This window comes from Triticum dicoccoides, chromosome 5A, assembly GCF_002162155.2.
Source record: "Triticum dicoccoides isolate Atlit2015 ecotype Zavitan chromosome 5A, WEW_v2.0, whole genome shotgun sequence".
In the NCBI taxonomy this organism is placed as follows: Eukaryota; Viridiplantae; Streptophyta; class Magnoliopsida; order Poales; family Poaceae; genus Triticum; species Triticum dicoccoides.
The window spans coordinates 288,047,355-288,065,325 of record NC_041388.1 but is presented as its reverse complement, the minus strand read 5'-3'; positions in this window follow the sequence as shown (position 1 = coordinate 288,065,325).

Sequence of the window (17,971 nt, the reverse complement as noted above, 5' to 3'; positions counted from 1 at the left end):
TCCCGGAAGAGACGGCCTCAACCTCCGCTCCAGTCACCGGGGTGTCACAGCCGGCGTGCTGCAACCAAAGCTCGAGAGGGCCCCTCGGCGGCATTTCAGCAGTGAAGAATTGCGGCAAGCGGATCCAAGTGCTTGGAGGCATCGCCGCCCACAGCACAATTTCGCATGAGGAGTCTGCGACATGGACTCCTGGGGTGACGACATATGTCACCATGGCACGGCAACCTCAGTCTCGGCATGGGCGGTGGCATCCGTCGTCCCTCCCTCCGGAGCCCGCAGCTTGGGCATACAAAGGCAGCAGATACCCAGGGGGAGGCCATTCGTACTACGGCCGCGACACCACAGGCCTCACGGCTATCTCACGACGGTGGGATCGCCTCTTCTTCGGCGGGAGGAGCTCGGGCTCGTCAAGGGGGGTTTTGCCTTTCTCCGTGGCCGAGAATCTCCGAATAGGCACCATGGAGGAGGCGGCAAGCGGAGCGCGGAAGAAGAAGAAGTGGGAGAAGCAGAGGAAGAGATGGGTGACGGGGGCTCCGCCCCCACTCCCCATTTGTAGCCTAGGGAGGCCTACCGCCGGCCTCCACGATCTAAGGTAATGATGACCTTTTTTCTTCTTGCAGCATGGACTCGTCAAGTCGGGCAGTTGCCGAGGCCGGGTGGGGAACCGGAGACGCACACGTCCAATCAATCGCCACACGCCAACCGCGGCCGCAGGCTGTGGGGGCCCGCGGCGCTCCAAACTTGCCCTTTGGCTTCGCCATGAAGCCAAGCTGAGCGCGCCTTGGGCCCGGGGGCTACTGTAGGTGTTCTGGGAACGGGGGTCCCCAGACTTGCCTGCCTGCGGCCCACAGGCATGGCTCCACCATCAACCTGTACGGCCCATCTTCACCAACAAACACTCAAGACCCTCGCGAGGCGAACGACGCAAGACCTCCTCAGGGGCGGCCTCACCAGGCTGGCTCGCGAGGGGTAGAGAGATCAAGGAAAGGGACACCTCGCGAGGTTTCTGTGACGCAAGCCATGACGACTGGCGCCAGACGGGCACCAGCGCGCAGTGTCCTCGTTTCCTGTTTGGTGCTAAAGAGGCAAGCGCAGGCGAGGAGTCCCGAGGCATCAGGCAAAGGTTTCCACATTGGTGCAACAAGACCAAGACCAGCAGGACATCAAGATGGGGGTCACCGTGGAGCCCAAGACGACGTCATCACCAGAGCCTTTGGCACGCGAAGACTACTTTTGTCAGGATAACTTCTACTAGTTGTCTCCCTTCAAATTGGCTGTTGTGGGATCCCTTCTCGCTCAATATTTGGGAAGAGGACCAGGGCCTCTATAAATAGGACTAGCCACCACAATAGGAGGCAACTGATCCAGAGAGGAGGTAGAAGGGAGGTCACGCAACGGATCATTCAGATCATCCCCAACCACACAAGTTCGCCAAGCACAAGAACACCTCTCCTCAGGAGGCTGTTCTTCCTTTGTAACTGTTCATCCACAGCCCAAGAGGCAATCCACCACACTACACTGGAGTAGGGTATTACACCACAACGGTGACCCGAACCAATATAAATCTTGTGTCTCTCGTTCTTTGAGTCCGACGAGCTATACTGTGAGATCCGACGAAGCATGCGAGCTAGAGAGAGGGAGAGAACTTCATGCGCACCCTAGTGTTCGAACCTCAAGGGTTTGCCGGAACCCAAAATCCAACAATCACACCGACTATCTTCTTCTTGAGATGGAGGATAAGGAGGAGATTTGTTATGGGATAATTTGCACGTCACCCCCAAAACGAGGTGGATGTCATCGATCCTCGCCAGATCCAGCGATCACGGTCTACTATGCTGCCATAATTATATGATTTACCGACTTTGTTACCAACATGGCAACATGGCTATAGTTATCAGTCGTTGATGTTATAGTTACAATTATGACACAACTATAGTTAGCAGGATGTTCATGCTATAGATACCAGCTTATGGCTAAAAATTATGGCACTTTTGTCATGGTATTTTGCTTGGGTTCATACAGGGTATTAACGCTCAAAAGTGGCATAATCATAAAAGTAGCTTAAAGCTATGTAAAGATTAATTCAAACTTATGATTGGAAGTCACCTTTGAGTGGCTCTCTTCAAGAAGATCAAAATGGATATGAAGATGGTACAAAATCGAGCTCGGGTGCAAAAGTTATGACAATTTCAGAGATGCTCGTGTTGACATCAGATTATTAAATGGCATGATACTCAGTTAATATGGCCTCGGATGCAAAAAGTTTCAACATTAAAGTTGTGCGTCTCATTGAAACGGTTGATTTTCATATAAATTCGTGTTAATCCGAGATCATATGCAAACAAAATATAAGTTGCTTAGTCATTTCGGACCGACCAAGTTGATTTGACTAAATGAGACCGAGTTGACTTGGTAATTCCGAGTGAAACCACTCAGAAATTCCGAGTGAGATATAGAAGATTACAGAAGGTTGCCCATGTTCACTCGGTGGGACCGTAGCAAACCACTCGGTGGCTCCGAGTTGATCTGGAAAATTGTCAAAGATTCCTGTCCGAGTTAGGTTAGGATTGTTAATGTTTTGGATGGGATTTTTAGTCCTTTTCATGTATGGGAAGTCCAACCGCCTCATAAATAGATAAGAGGTGACGATTGGTTGAACAACACACAATTGACAAATCAATATACTACTTTTTACATCGATCTAGGGCAGCCCATAGACGCCATGCCTCCAAACGGGGTCGCTCCCCGGAATGTGGGGTTTCGGGTCTTCAAAAGCATCCGCTGGATTGCTTCCGTACCGCGCTTCTAGACGGGTCTCCTTCGACGTGAGTTGCGGTGGACCACCCTCGGCGTTGGAGGTACACGGTGACGTGTTTGTGTGCGAACACACTTTTTGGCGACTCCGCTGGCGAGGAAAGATCAAGAATCATCATCAACCAAGTCTAATCTCCCCAAGCCCTCAGAAGTTGACGCCGATAACATCATTAAACCCAGTCTTGATGAACTATAGGAGGAACATCGCCAAGCCTATGAAACACATAAGAAGAAATATGAAGAGGCTTTTGAGGCGCTCAAGAAGAAGCGTGAGCAGGAGGATTTGGAGGCGTTTCTTGCAAGTTTCAAGAAGGACCGTCAAGGCAACATCACTACAGTCGGAAACATCAATTTACCTCCTCTCATTGATGAACAAGATGAAATCACCGTGAGTAAAGTTTTTTCTCCAGAGCAAGTGGTTGTGATTGAAAGTCTTGTTAGTAAGGGTAATGTGATGACATAAAATTCTTTCGTAGCAAGTGCTAATGCTTAGAAAAATATGCCTCCTTCATCTAGTGGTACTGTTGCTATATGTGAAAATTCTAGTCCAACTTTACCTATTTCATCGGCACCTCCTATGCAACAACAATATGATATGTCGGTCTTACCCTAGTCAAACCAACCAGCTTGTGGCTGCACTTACATATCCTAATCCTATTATGAGAGTTCCCTATTTGGCTTCGATGCCGAATCACTTTGTCACACCACGCATATGCACAAGCATGTTTGATCTTCCGCGGCGCCCATCCCACAAGTTGCACCACTAGCTAGTACTTAGGTGGCTCTTATGTCATTGCCACAAGCATCTTCATCTACCTCGGATCCAATTTTAGCCAAATTAAGGGAGGATTTGCATAAGATGTTTCTAGAAACTTCTGAAAATGAGTCGAAAGTAAAGAGTCGTGTGTACCAAAAGCCTTATCCTGAACACTTTGATGCAGCTTTGTACACTCAAGGTTACGAGATTCCCGATTTTGTTAAATTTAGTGGAGAGGGCATGAAAACAACATGGGAGCATGTCAATCAGTATCTAGCGCAGTTAGGTGAAGCAGGTTCCATAGAAGAATTGAAAGTGTGTTTATTTCCCTTATCTTTAACTAGCACCGCATTTTCATGGTTGACGCTTTACCGCATGGTTCAGTTCTCTTATGGTCGCAATTAAAGCAAAAGTTTCATGATCACTTTTATAGCGGAGATAATGAGCTTAAGTTGTCACATCTTACATCGATTAGGCAAAAACATGATGAAACAATTACCAATTATGTCAAGAGGTTTAGAGATATAAAAACTGATGTTATAACTTAGTGATAACCGAAAGAGACTTGTCAAATCTTGTCCTTAATGGTTTAAAAACTCACATTAAAGAGATGCTAGAAAATTATGAGTTTTTGGATATTAACAAACTCCTACAAAATGGTTTGGCTCAAGAGAGTCGAAGTAAAGAGATTCATAGGTCTACCAACAATCGTCCTAGAATGCATATGGTTGAATACAATGATGATAATTCGGATGATGAGGTTGATGTCTATACTACTGAGTTTGTTTGGTCCTCAAAGGCCAAACTCTATATACATGCAATGCTCATAAGCCGATTCGCAAGAATTGTGATGAGGAGATTAAGTTTACTTTTATATATCTAAGTGTGATAAAATATTTGATACCCTCTTGCAAGATAAGATGATTAGAATATAACACACCATACCACTGTTTGAGGAGCTGAAACGACGTGTGTATTGCAAGTACCATAATTCATTTTGTGATGCAACTAATGATTGCAATGTTTTTCGACGACAGATACAATCGGCCATTAATGATGGTCGATTGTATTTTTCCAAGATGCAAGTTGATAAACAACCCTTCCCGATAAACACCATGGACTTGGGAGGGAAGAAAATGTTAATTTGGCCTAACATAGCCGAATTTGCTAATAAAGATAATGTTGTTATTGGTGAACCCAGGAAAGGCAAGGAGGGCGACAAAGTCTTGGGAAGGGAGGTTGTGCTTGATAAGCAACCCGATGCCCAGGAGGTATTGAAGATCACCATAAAAATGTTGTGGAACGCAGTATTTCAAAAAAAATCCTACGATCACGCAAGATCTATCTAGGAGATGCATAGCAACGAGAGGGGAGAGTGTGTCCACGTACCCTCGTAGACCGAAAGCGGAAGCATTTAGTAACGTGGTTGATGTAGTCAAACGTCTTCACGATCAAACCGACACAAGTACCAAATATACGGCACCTCCGTGTTCAGCACACGTTCAGCATGATGACGTCCCTCACATGATGATCATACATGGTTTAGTTGATATAGATCACGTGATCACTTACATGATTAGAGGGATGTCTATCTAAATGGGAGTTTTTAAGTAATATGATTAATTGAAATTTAATTTATCATGAACTTAGTCCTGATAGTATTTGCATAACTATGTTGTAGATCAATAGCTCGCGATGTAGCTCCCCATTTATTTTTGATATGTTCCTAGAGAAAAATAAGTTGGAAGATGTTATTAGCAACGATGCAGGCTAGCTCCGTGATCTGAGGATTATCCTCATTCTGCACAGAAGTATTATGTCCTTGATGCACCACTAGGTGACAGAACTGTTGCAGGTGCAGATGCAGACGCTATGAATGTTTGACAAGCTCGGTATGATGACTACTTGATAGTTTAGTGCACCATGCTTTACGGCTTAGAACCGGGACTTCAAAAAGGTTTTGAACGACATGGAGCATATGAGATGTTCCAAGAGTTGAAATTGGTATTTCATGCTCATGCCTGTGTCGAGAGGTATGAGACCTCTGATAGTACTTTGCCTACATGATGGAGGAGAATAGCTCAACCAGTGAGCATGTGCTCAGATTGTCTGGGTACTACAATTGCTTGAATCAAGTGGGAGTTAATCTTCCAGATAAAATAGTGATTGACAGAGTTCTCTAGTCACTATCACCAAGTTACTGGAACTTCGTGATGAACTATAATATGCAAGGGATGACGAAAGTAATTCTCAAACTCTTCACGATGCTGAAATTAGTGATGGTAGAAATCAAGAAAAGCATCAAGTGTTGATGGTTGACAAGACCACTAGTTTCAAGTAAAAGGGCAAGGGAAAGAAAGGGAACTTCAAGAAGAATGGCAAGCAAGTTGCCACTCCCATGAAGAAGCCCAAAGCTAGACGCAATCCTGAAACTAAGTGCTTCTACTTCAAAGGAAATGGTCACTGGAAGTGGAACTGCCCTAGATACTTGGCGGATAAGAAGGATGGCATACTGAACAAAGGTATATTGGATATACATGTTATTGATGTGTACTTTACAAGTGTTTATAGCAACCCCTCGGTATTTGATACTGGTTCAGTTGCTAAGTGTAGTAACTCGAAACGGGAGTTGCAAAATAAACGGAGACTAGTTAAGGGCGAGGTGATGATGTGTGTTGGAACTGATGCCAAGGTTGATAAGATCACCATTGCACACTCCCTTTACCTTCAGGATTAGTGTTGAACCTAAAATAAAATGTTATTTGTTGTTTACGTTGAGCATAAATATGATTGTATCATGTTTATTGCAATAAGGTTATTCATTTAAGTCAAAGAATAATTGTTGTTCTGTTTACATGAATAAAACCTTCTATGGTCATACACTAAATATAAATGGTTTATTGAATCTCGATCATTGTGATACACATATTCATAATATTGAAGCCAAAAGATGCAAAGTTAATAATGATAGTGCAACTTATTTGTGGCACTTCTGTTTAGGTCATATTGCTGTAAAGTGCATGAAGAAACTCCATGCTGATGGCTTTTGGAATCACTTGATTATGAATCACTTGATGCTTGCGAACCATGCCTGATGGGCAAGATGACTAAGACTCTGTTCTCCGGAACAATGGAGCGAGCAACTGACTTATTGGAAATAATACATACTGATGTATGCGGTCCGATGAGTGTTGAGGCTCGTGACAGGTATCATTATTTTCTAACCTTCACAGATTATTTGAGCATATATGGGTATATCTACTTGATGAAACATAAGTCTGAAACATTTGAAAAGTTCAAAGAATTTCAAAGTGAAGTGGAAAATCATCGTAACAAGAAAATAAAGTTTCTACGAGATGATCGCAGAGACGAATATTTGAGTTACGAGTTTGGTCTTCAACTAAAACAATGTGGAATAGTTTCACAAATTCATGCCACCTGGAACACCACAACATAATGGTGTGTCCGAACATCATAACCATTCTTTATTGGATATAGTGCAATCTATGATGTCTCTTACCAATTTACCACTATCGTTTTGGGGTTATGCATTAGAGACAACTACATTCACGTTAAATAGGGCACCGTCTAATCCATTGAGACGACATTGTATGAACTATGGTTTGGCTAGAAACCTAAGATGTCGTTTCTTAAAGTTTTGGGTTGTGATGCTTATGTGAAAAAGTTTCAGCCTGATAAGCTCAAACCCAAATCGGAAAAGTGCATCTTCATAGGATACCCAAAAGAAACTGTTGGGTACACCTTCTATCACAAATCCGAAAGGCAAGATCTTTGTTGCTAAGAGTGGATCCTTTCTAGAGAAGAAGTTTCTCTCGAAAGAAGTGAGTGGGAGGAAGGTAGAACTTGATGAGGTAATTGTACCTTCTCCCGAATGGGAAAGTAGTTCATCACATAAATTAGTTCTAGTGATTTCTACACCAATCAGTAAGGAAGCTAATGATGATGATCATGAAACTTCAGATCAAGTTACTACCGAACCTCGTAGGACAAGCAGAGTATGGTCCGCACCAGAGTGGTACGGTAATGCTTTCCGGAAGTCATGTTACTAGACCATGATGAACCTACGAACTATGAGGAAGCAATGATGAGCCCAGATTCCGCAAAATGGCTTAAGGCCATGAAATCTAAGATGGGATCCATGTATAAGGAACAAAGTATGGACTTTGATTGACTTGCGCAATGATCGGCGAGCCATTGAGAATAAATGGGTCATTAAGAGGAAGACGGACGCTGATAGTTGTGTTACTATCTACAAAGCTAAAATTGTCACAAAAATGTTTTGGACAAGATCAAGGTGTTGACTACGATGGGATTTTCTCACTCATAGCGATGCTTAAGTCTGTCTGAATCATGTTAGCAATTGCCATATTTTATGAAATCTGGCAAATGGATGTCAAAACTGCATTCCTTAGTGGATTTCTTTAAGAAGAGTTGTATATGATACAACAAGAAAGTTTTGTCAATCCTAAATGTGCTAACAAAGTGTGCAAGCTCCAGCGATCCATCTATGGACTGGTGCAAGCATCTCGGAGTAGGAATATATGCTTTGATGAGTTGATCAAAGCATATAGTTTTATACAGACTTTTGGAGAAGCCTGTATTTACAAGAAAGTGAGTGGGAGCTCTGTAGCATTTCTGATATTATATGTGGATGACATATTGTTGATCGGAAATGATACTGAATTTCTGGATAGCATAAAAGGATACTTGAATAAGAATTTTTCAAAGAAAGACCTCGGTGAAGCTGTTTACACATTGAGCATCAAGATCTATAGAGATAGATCAAGACGCTTGATAAGTTTTTTCAATGAGTACATACCTTAACAAGATTTTGAAGTAGTTTAAAATGGAACAGACAAAGAAGGAGTTCTTGCCTTTGTTGCAAGGTGTTAAGTTGAGTAAAGACTCAAAACCCAACCACATCAGAAAATAGAAAGAGAATGAAAATTCATTCCCTATGCCTCAGTCATAGGTTCTATATAGTATGCTATGCTGTGTACTAGTCCTATTGTATACCTTAGCATGATTCTGGCAAGGGAGTACAATAGTGATGTAGGAGTAGATCACTGGACAACGGTCAAAATTATCCTTAGAGGACTAAGGAAATATTTCTCAGTTATGGAGGTGATAAAAGAGTTCATCGTAAAGATTTACTTCGATGCAAGCTTTTTACATCGATCTAGACGACTCTAAGTATCGATCTGGATACATATTGATAGTGGGAGCAATTAGCTAGAGTAGCTTCATGCAGAGTATTGTAGACATACAAATTTGCGAAATACATACGGATCTGATGTTGCAGACCCGTAGACTAAAATTCTCTCACAAGCAAAACATGATCACTCTTTGGGTATTAATCACATAGCGATGTGAACTAGATTATTGACTCTAGTAAACCCTTTGGGTATTAGTCACATGAAGATGTGAACTAATCACATAAAGATGTGAACTATTGGTGTGAAATCACATGACGATGTGAACTAGATTATTGACTCTAGTGCAAGTGAGAGACTGAAGGAAATACGCCCTAGAGGCAATAATAAAGTTGTTACTTATATTTCCTTATATCATGATAAATGTTTATTAGTCATGCTAGAATTGTATTATCCGGAAACTTAGTACATGTGTGAATAATAGACAAACTGAGTGTCACTAATTTGCCTCTACTTGACTAGCTCGTTAATCAAAGATGGTTAAGTTTCCTAGCCATGGACAAAGAGTTGTCATTTGATTAATGGGATCACATCATTAGAGAATGATGTGATTGACTTGACCCATCCGTTAGCTTAGCACGATGATTGTTTAGTTTGTTGCTATTGCTTTCTTCATAACTTATACATGTTCCTATCACTATGAGATTATGCAACTCCCGAATACTGGAGGAACACTTAGTGTGCTATCAAACGTCACAACATAACTAGTTAACTATAAAGATGCTCTACAGGTGTCTCCGATGGTGTTTGTTGAGTTGGCATAGATCGAGATTAGGATTTGTCACTCCGTGTATCGGAGAGGTATCTCTAGGCCCTCTCGGTAATGCACGTCACTATAATCCTTGCAAGCAATGTGACTAATGAGTTAGTTACGGGATATTGCATTATGGAACGAGTAAAGAGACTTGCCGGTAACGAGATTGAACTAGGTATTGAGATACCGACGATTGAATCTCGGGCAAGTAACATACCGATGGCAAAGGGAACAACTTATGTTGTTATGTGGTTTGACCGATAAAGATCTTCGTAGAATATTTGGGAGCCAATGTGAACATCGAGGTTCCGCTATTGGTTATTGACCGGAGACGTGTCTCGGTCATGTCTACATAGTTCTCGAACCCGTAGGGTCCTCGCGCTTAACGTTCAGTGACAATCGGTATTATGAGTTTATGTGTTTTTGATGTACCGAAGATAGTTCGGAGTCCCAAATGTGATCATGGACATGATGAGGACTCTCGAAATGGTCGAGACATAAAGGTTGATATATTGGAAGGTTATATTTGGACACCGGAAAGGTTCCGGGGGTCATCGAATAAATACCAGAGTAACGGGGAGTTACCGGAACCCCCCGGGGGTCAATGGGCCTTCATGGGCCTTAGTGGAAATAGAGGGCAGCAAGGGAGCTGTGGGGCGCGCCCCCTAGGACCAAACCGAATTGGTTTAGGGCTTGGGGGGCCGGCCCCCTCTTTCCTTCTCCCCTCCTCCTCTTTCCTTCCCCTCCTAGTTGGACTAGGAAAGGGGGAACCTACTCCTAGTAGGAGTAGGATTCCCCCCTTGGGGTGCACCCTATGAGGCCGCCGGCCCCCTTCCCTTGCTCCTTTATATACGGGGGCAGGGGCACCACAGAACACACAAGTTGATCATTGATCCCTTAGCCGTGTGTGGTGCCCCCCTCCACCATAATCCACCTCGGTCATATCGTCGTAGTGCTTAGGCAAAGCCCTGCGTCGGTAGCTTCATCATCACCGTCATCATGCCATCGTGCTAATGAAGCTCTCCATCGACACTCAGCTGGATCGAGAGTTCGTGGGACGTCACCGATCCGAACGCGTGTGGATCATGGAGGTGTCGTACTTTCGGTACTAGGATCGGTCGGATCATGAAGACGTATGACTACATCAACCGCGTTGTCATAATGCTTCCGCTTACGGTCTACGAGGGTACGTGGACAACACTCTTCCCCTCTCGTTGCTATGCATCACCATGATATATTTTGCGTGTGCGTAGGAATTTTTTTCAAATTACTGTGTTCCCAACAAATAGTACCATCATACTAAGCAAAATAAGATTCATAAAAGATAAACATCGCATGCAATCAAAATACGTGACATGATATGGCCATCATCATCTTGTGCCTTTGATCTCCATCTACAAAGTACCGTCATGATCTCCATCATTACCGGCATGACACCATGATCTCCATCATCTTGATCTCTATCAATGTGTCGTCACATGGTCGTCTCGCCGACTATTGCTTTTGCAACTATTGCTATTACATAGCGATAAAGTAAAGCAATTATATGGCGCTTGCATCTTATGCAATAAAGAGACAACCATAAGTCTTCTGCGAGTTGCCGATGACTTGAACGAAACATGATCATCTCATACAACAATTTATATCTCATCACGTCTTGACCATATCACATCACAACATGCCCTGAAAAAACAAGTTAGACGTCCTCTACTTTGTTGTTGCAAGTTTTACGTGGCTGCTATGGGCTTCTAGCAAGAACCGTTCTTACCTACGCATCAAAACCACAAAGATATTTCGTCAAGTGTGATGTTTTAATCTTCAACAAGGACCGAGCGTAGTCAAACTCGATTCAACTAAAGTTGGAGAAACAAACACCCGCCAGACACCTATGTGCAAAGCACGTCGGTAGAACCAGTCTCATGAACGCGCTCATGTAATGTCGGTCCGGGCCGCTTCATCCAACAATACTGCCGAATCAAAGTAAGACGTCGCGGGTAAGCAGTATGACTATTATCGCCCACAAGTCTTTGTGTTCTACTCGTGCATATAATATGTACGCATGGACCTGGCTCGGATGCCAGTGTTGGGGAACACAATAGTTCAAAAAAATTCCTACGATCACGCAAGATCTATCTAGGAGATGCATAGCAACGAGTGGGGAGAGTGTGTCCACGTACCCTCGTAGACCGAAAGCGGAAGCGTCTAGTAACGCGGTTGATGTAGTCAAACGTCTTCACGATCCAACCGTCCAAGTACCGAACGTACGACACCTCCGTGTTCAGCACACGTTCAACACGATGACATTCCTTGAGCTCTTGATCCATTTGAGGACGAGAGAGAGTTCCGGTAGCACGACGTTGTGGTGACGGTGATGATGAAGTTACCGGCATAGGGCTTCGCCTAAGCACTATGATGATATGGTCAAGGTGTGTAACTGTGGAGGGGGCACCGCACACGGCTAAGACAAATCTTGGAGAGTCTTTGGGGTGCCCCCTGCCCACGTGTATAAAGGAGGGGCGGACAGAGGCCGGCCCTCCTAGGGGCGCGCCAAGTGTAGGGAGTCCTACTAGTATAGAAGGAAAGGGGGGCCGCCCCCCACCCCTTGTCCAATTCGGTTTGGGCAAGGGGTAGGCGTGCGCCACCTCGTTGCCCTTATTCCCTCTCTACACTAAAGCCCAATAAGGCCCATTAACTTCCCCCGACGAATTCACGTAACTCTCTGGTACTCCGAAAAATACCCGAATCACTCGGAACCATTCCGATGTCCGAATATAGCCTTCCAATATATCGATCTTTACCTCTCGACCATTTCGAGACTCCTCGTCATGTCCGTGATCTCATCCGGGACTTCGAACGAACTTCGGTCATCAAATCACATAACTCATAATATAAATCGTCATCGAATGTTAAGCGTGCGGACCCTATGGGTTCGAGAACTATGTAGACATGACCGAGACACATCTCCGGTCAATAACCAATAGCGGAACCTGGATGCTCATATTGACTCCTACATATTCTACGAAGATCTTTGTCATCGGTATGTTACTTGCCCGAGATTCGATCATCGGTATCATCATATACCTAGTTCAATCTCTTCACCGGTAAGTCTCTTTACTCGTTCCATAATGCATCATCCCACAACTAATTCATTAGTCACATTGCTTGCAAGGCTTATAGTGATGTGCGTTACCGAGAGGGCCTAGAGATACCTCTCCGATACTCGGAGTGACAAATCCTAATCTTGATCTATGCCAACCCAACAAACACCTTCGGAGACACCTGTAGAGCATCTTTATAATCACCCAGTTACGTTGTGACGTTTGATAGCACACAAGGTGTTCCTTCGGTATTCGGGAGTTGCATAATCTCATAGTCAAAGGAATATGTATAAGTCATGAAGAAAGCAATAGCAATAAAACTAAACGATCATTATGCTAAGCTAATGGATGGGTCTTGTCCATCACATCATTCTCCTAATGATGTGATCCCGTTCATCAAATGACAACACATGACTATGGTCAGGAAACTTAACCATCTTTGATCATTGACCTAGTCAAGTAGAGGCATACTAGGGACACTTCGTTTTGTCTATGTATTCACACATGTACTAAGTTTCCGGTTAATACAATTCTAGCATGAATAATAAACATTTATCATGATGTAAGGAAATATAAATAACAACATTATTATTGCCTCTAGGGCATATTTCCTTCTAAAAACGCTTCAACTGTGGGGCAACCGCAAGTACAACGGGATAGTCATGTTAAATTTATCAAGCCCAAGAATTCAGAAGTTGGCAAGTGTAAAAAGAGTGAAGCTAAGCACAAGCGAATCAAACTAACTTTTGATATGTTGCTCTCCAAATATGCCAATCAAGCGGCCAGTTCTAGCTCTAATCGGCCATCACATTCAAGGCATTCAAGATCACCTCCGACGCAAGAATTTTGATGCTATGCAAGGCCATATGGGTCGTGGACACCAACACAGTGGATGTCGCTGCCGCCCTATGCGCCATATTACATGGGAGACTTCAATGGAGGATGGGGGCAGCCCCCAATGGCTCCTTATGCTTCTCATATGGGGTGGGCAGCACCTAGAAAGCCTGCTCGCAAGAGGCTTTATTATCCTACACAATGTCGTTCAAGCCATGGTGCTAATCGGTCAACACAAAATTCTCCAAGCAAGGCCAAGCCTAGGGATCCCAAATATACTCAACCTAAGTGGTGTCCTCCTAGATTAACTAAGACCATGAAGAGGAGAAACCACAAGAAGGCGACGCGTGATGTAGAGGAGCAAAGTGACGAATTGTTAAATGAATTTCGGCCAGTGGCATCCACAAAACAAGTGTGGGGGTCTAAATCAAAAGGAAACTGATGACCCACAAGTATAGGGGATCAATTGTAGCTCTTTTTGATAAGTAAGAGTGTAGAACCCAACGAGGACCAGAAGGAAATGACAAGTGGTTTTCCGTAAGGTAATGTCTGCAAGTGTTGAAATATGAAGTAGCAGAGTAGTTTGATAGCAAGGTAATTTGTAACGATCAAGTAACGATAGTAGCAACAAAAGTGCACCAAGGTAGCCCAATCCTTTTGTGGCAAAGGACAGGCCAAAACGGTCTCTTATGATAAGCAAAGCATTCTTGAGGGTACATGGGAATGTAATGTAGTCACTTTCATCATGTTGGCTTAATTCGTGTTCGGTACTTTGATAATTTGATATGTGGGTGGACTGATGCTTAGGTGATGTTCTTACTTGAACAAACCTCCTACTTATGATTAACCATCCCAAAACCATCCGCAACTATGAGAAAAGTATTAAGAATAAATTCTAACCATAGCATTAAACTTTTGGATCCAATCGGTCCCTTATGGAATAGCGCATAAACTGGGGTTTAAGCTTCTGTCACTCTCGCAACCCACCATATAATTGCTACTCCACAATGCATTCCCTTAGGCCCAAATATGGTGAAGTGTCATGTAGTCCACGTTCACATGACACCACTAAGGGAATCACGACATACATACTATCAAAATATCGAACACATATCAAGTTCACATGATTACTTGCAACATGATTTCTCCCGTGACCTCAAGAACAAAAGTAACTACTCACAAACAATAATCATGCTCAAGATCAGAGGGGTATTAAATAGCATATTGGATCTGAACATATAATATTTCACCAAATAAACAATATAGTAATCAACTACAAGATGTAATCAACACTACTAGTCATCCACAAGCACCAATCTATAGTTCCGGTAACAAGATTGAACACAAGAGATGAACTAGGGTTTGAGAGGAGATGGTGTTGTTGAACATGTTGATGGAGATAGTCCTCCCCAAGATGGGAGAGTTGTTGGTGATGATGATGACGATGATTTCCCCCTCCGGGAGGGAAGTTCCCCCGGCGGAATCGCTCCTTCGGAGGGCAAAAGTGCTCCTGCCCAAGTTCCACCTCGAGGCGGCGGCGCTCCATCCTGAAAGTCCTCTCCTTATTTTTTCTAGGTCAAAATGACTTATATACCAGAAGATGGGCACCGGAGGTGGGCCTGGGTGAGCACAACCCACCAGGGCGTTCCTGGCCTCCCTAGCGCGCCCAGGTGGGTTATGCCCACCTGGTGGGCCCCCTCTGGTAGTTATTTGCTCCAATAATCCTCAAATATTCCATAAAAATTCTCCGTGAAGTTTCAGCTCATTTGGAGTTGTGCAGAATAGGTGGCCTGACGTAGCTTTTCCAGGTCCATATTTCCAGCTGCCGGAATTCTCCCTCTTTGTGTATACCTTGCATATTATGAGAGAAAAGGCATTAGAATTACTCCAAAAAGCATTGCTATGGATAAGAACATTATAAATAATAGTAAGAAAACATGATGCAAAATGGACGTATCAACTCCCCCAAGCTTAGACCTTGCTTGTCATCAAGCGAAAACCAAAATAGAAAAACATGTCCACATGCTTTGAGAGAGAGAGAGAGAGAGATTTCAATAAAAACAAAATACGGACATAGAAGCATCATGTAGATTATTATAATAGCACCAAAATTAAACATAAGACTTTTATCATAGACTTCTCAATTCATCACAGAAATGAAGTATAAAGCAAAAATCTCTATTAAAAACCAACAAACTATGTTCTCAGTCAACTTTGCAACTACAATTTATCATCTTTTCGGGAAGGGTCACGTATCGGAGCCTTTAGGCAATTCCACATACTCAACCATCATATAGTATTCTATGATTGCTAACACTCATCGCGTACACATGAGCAAAACGTTTCAACCGGACACATAGAAAGATAGGGGCTTATAGTTTCACCTCCCAACATATTCACTTCAAGGGTGATGTCAACATTAATAACTCATGCTATCTATATTCAACTGGACATCTAGATCTTTCCTCACCACGTGATGCTTGCCAAAGGAGAAAAATAAAAAGCAATAGAAGGAAAATTTTGACTCTTTGCATAAAAGTAAATACATACAAGTAAAAGATAGGACCTTCGCAGAGGGAAGCAGTGGTTGCCAGGTGCTTATTTGTTTGTATGCTCAACCCCTTAGTGCAAAAAATGTCACGTTGCATTGCCCCTTATGATAGCGACTTTTATTATGCAGTATGTCTCTTTTATTCTTCACCATCACAAGTTCGTGAAACGCTCAATTTTCTCTTGCACTAAATGATCTCACACTTTTAGAAGCAATTTTTATTGCCTTTTTGCACCAATGACAACTTACTAGGGATCTTGCTAAATCCCTAGGTAGGTATGGTGGACACTTGAAAATAAGATTTGGGTTTAAGGGTTTTTGGATGCACAAGTAGTATCTCTACTCAGTGCAGAATTTTTGGCTAGCAAAGATAGGGGGCAAGCACCACATGTTAAAGGATCTATGACAATATGACTTCTATGTGAATATAAACAAACATAAACCATTAAGTTGTCTTCCTTGTCCAACGTCAACAATTTTGGCATATAATATTTTGATGAGGGCTCACAATCACAAAAGATTTCTAGGATAGTATATTTATATGTGAATCTTCTCTTCCCTTATTAATTCTTTCATGAGTTGCATCATTGACTAATGCTATGTTTGTCAATCTCTAATAAATTTTTCTACTTATACTTATCCTTATGTGGTGTCATCACCTACCATAAGATTAGTATATGATCTTTTCTTCATTTATTTCCTTTCTTTCTTTTCATTCCTTTCTCTTCTTATTTTTATTTGCAACAAGAAAGTAAAGAAAGCAAAACTCAAACTAAACTTTATTATATAACTTGCACACTATTACAAGGATAGGTCACTAAGCAAACTCTCAAAGAAGAAAGGATCGAACTAACTTTTATTCATCTAAAGAAAAAGATCAAACTAAAATAAGTAAAGGCAAAAAGATAGTGGGATGATACGATTCCGGGGCACCTCCCCCAAGCTTGGACCTGCTACGTTTCCCGATGTTACTTGATTAACTGGGCATGACCTCTCGGAGTTTGCTTTCCTTAGTGCTACAAGTAACGGGTTCATTCCTATCTATTTAAAGCCAATTGATGGTAATCGGTTCCAAGGTATGATGTAAACAAAAATGTAAAAGCAATGTCCCTTCAGAATTACCGCCCTAAGCATAAACATGGCCGATACAAAATTATTGCCTAAGTGCATATAAATGGCTGATGGAGTGTTGACATCGCCCTAAAACACGGTACATGTTATTTTTCGGCACGCTAGCTTTGCTGGAAATCAGGGGGCATGTGTTGACGCTCAAAAGTGGCACAGTCATAAAAGTAGCTTAAAGCTATGTCAAGATTAATTCCACCTTATGATTGGAAGTGACCTTCAAATGGCTCTCTTCAAGAAGATCAAGATGGATATGAAGATGGTACAAAATGGAGCTCGAATGCAAAAGTTATGACAATTTCAGAGATGCTCGTGTTAACATTAGATTATAAAATGGCATGATGCTCAATTAAGATGGCCCTCGGATGCAAAAAGTTTCGACATTAAAATTGTGCGTCTCGTCGAAACGGTTGATTTTCATAGAAGATTTGTCTCAAACCGAGATCGTATACAACCTGTGGATCCAAAATAAGGTCAGAAACAGAAGTTGCAGAGCCATTTCGGACCGGTCAAGTTGATTTAACTCGGTAATTCCAAGTGAAACCACTCAAAAATTCTAAGTGAGGTACAAAAGAATACAGAAGGTTGGCCACATTCACTCGATGGCACCGAAGCAAACCACTCGGTGGCTCCGAGTTGAATCGAAAAATTGTCAAAGATTCCTGTCCGAGTTAGGTTAGGGTTTTTATGTTTTGGACGTAATTTTTAGTCCTTTTCTTATACAGGAAGTCTATCTGCCTCATAGATAGATGAGACGTAACGTCTGATTAAACAAAACACAATCGACAAATCAATATACTATTT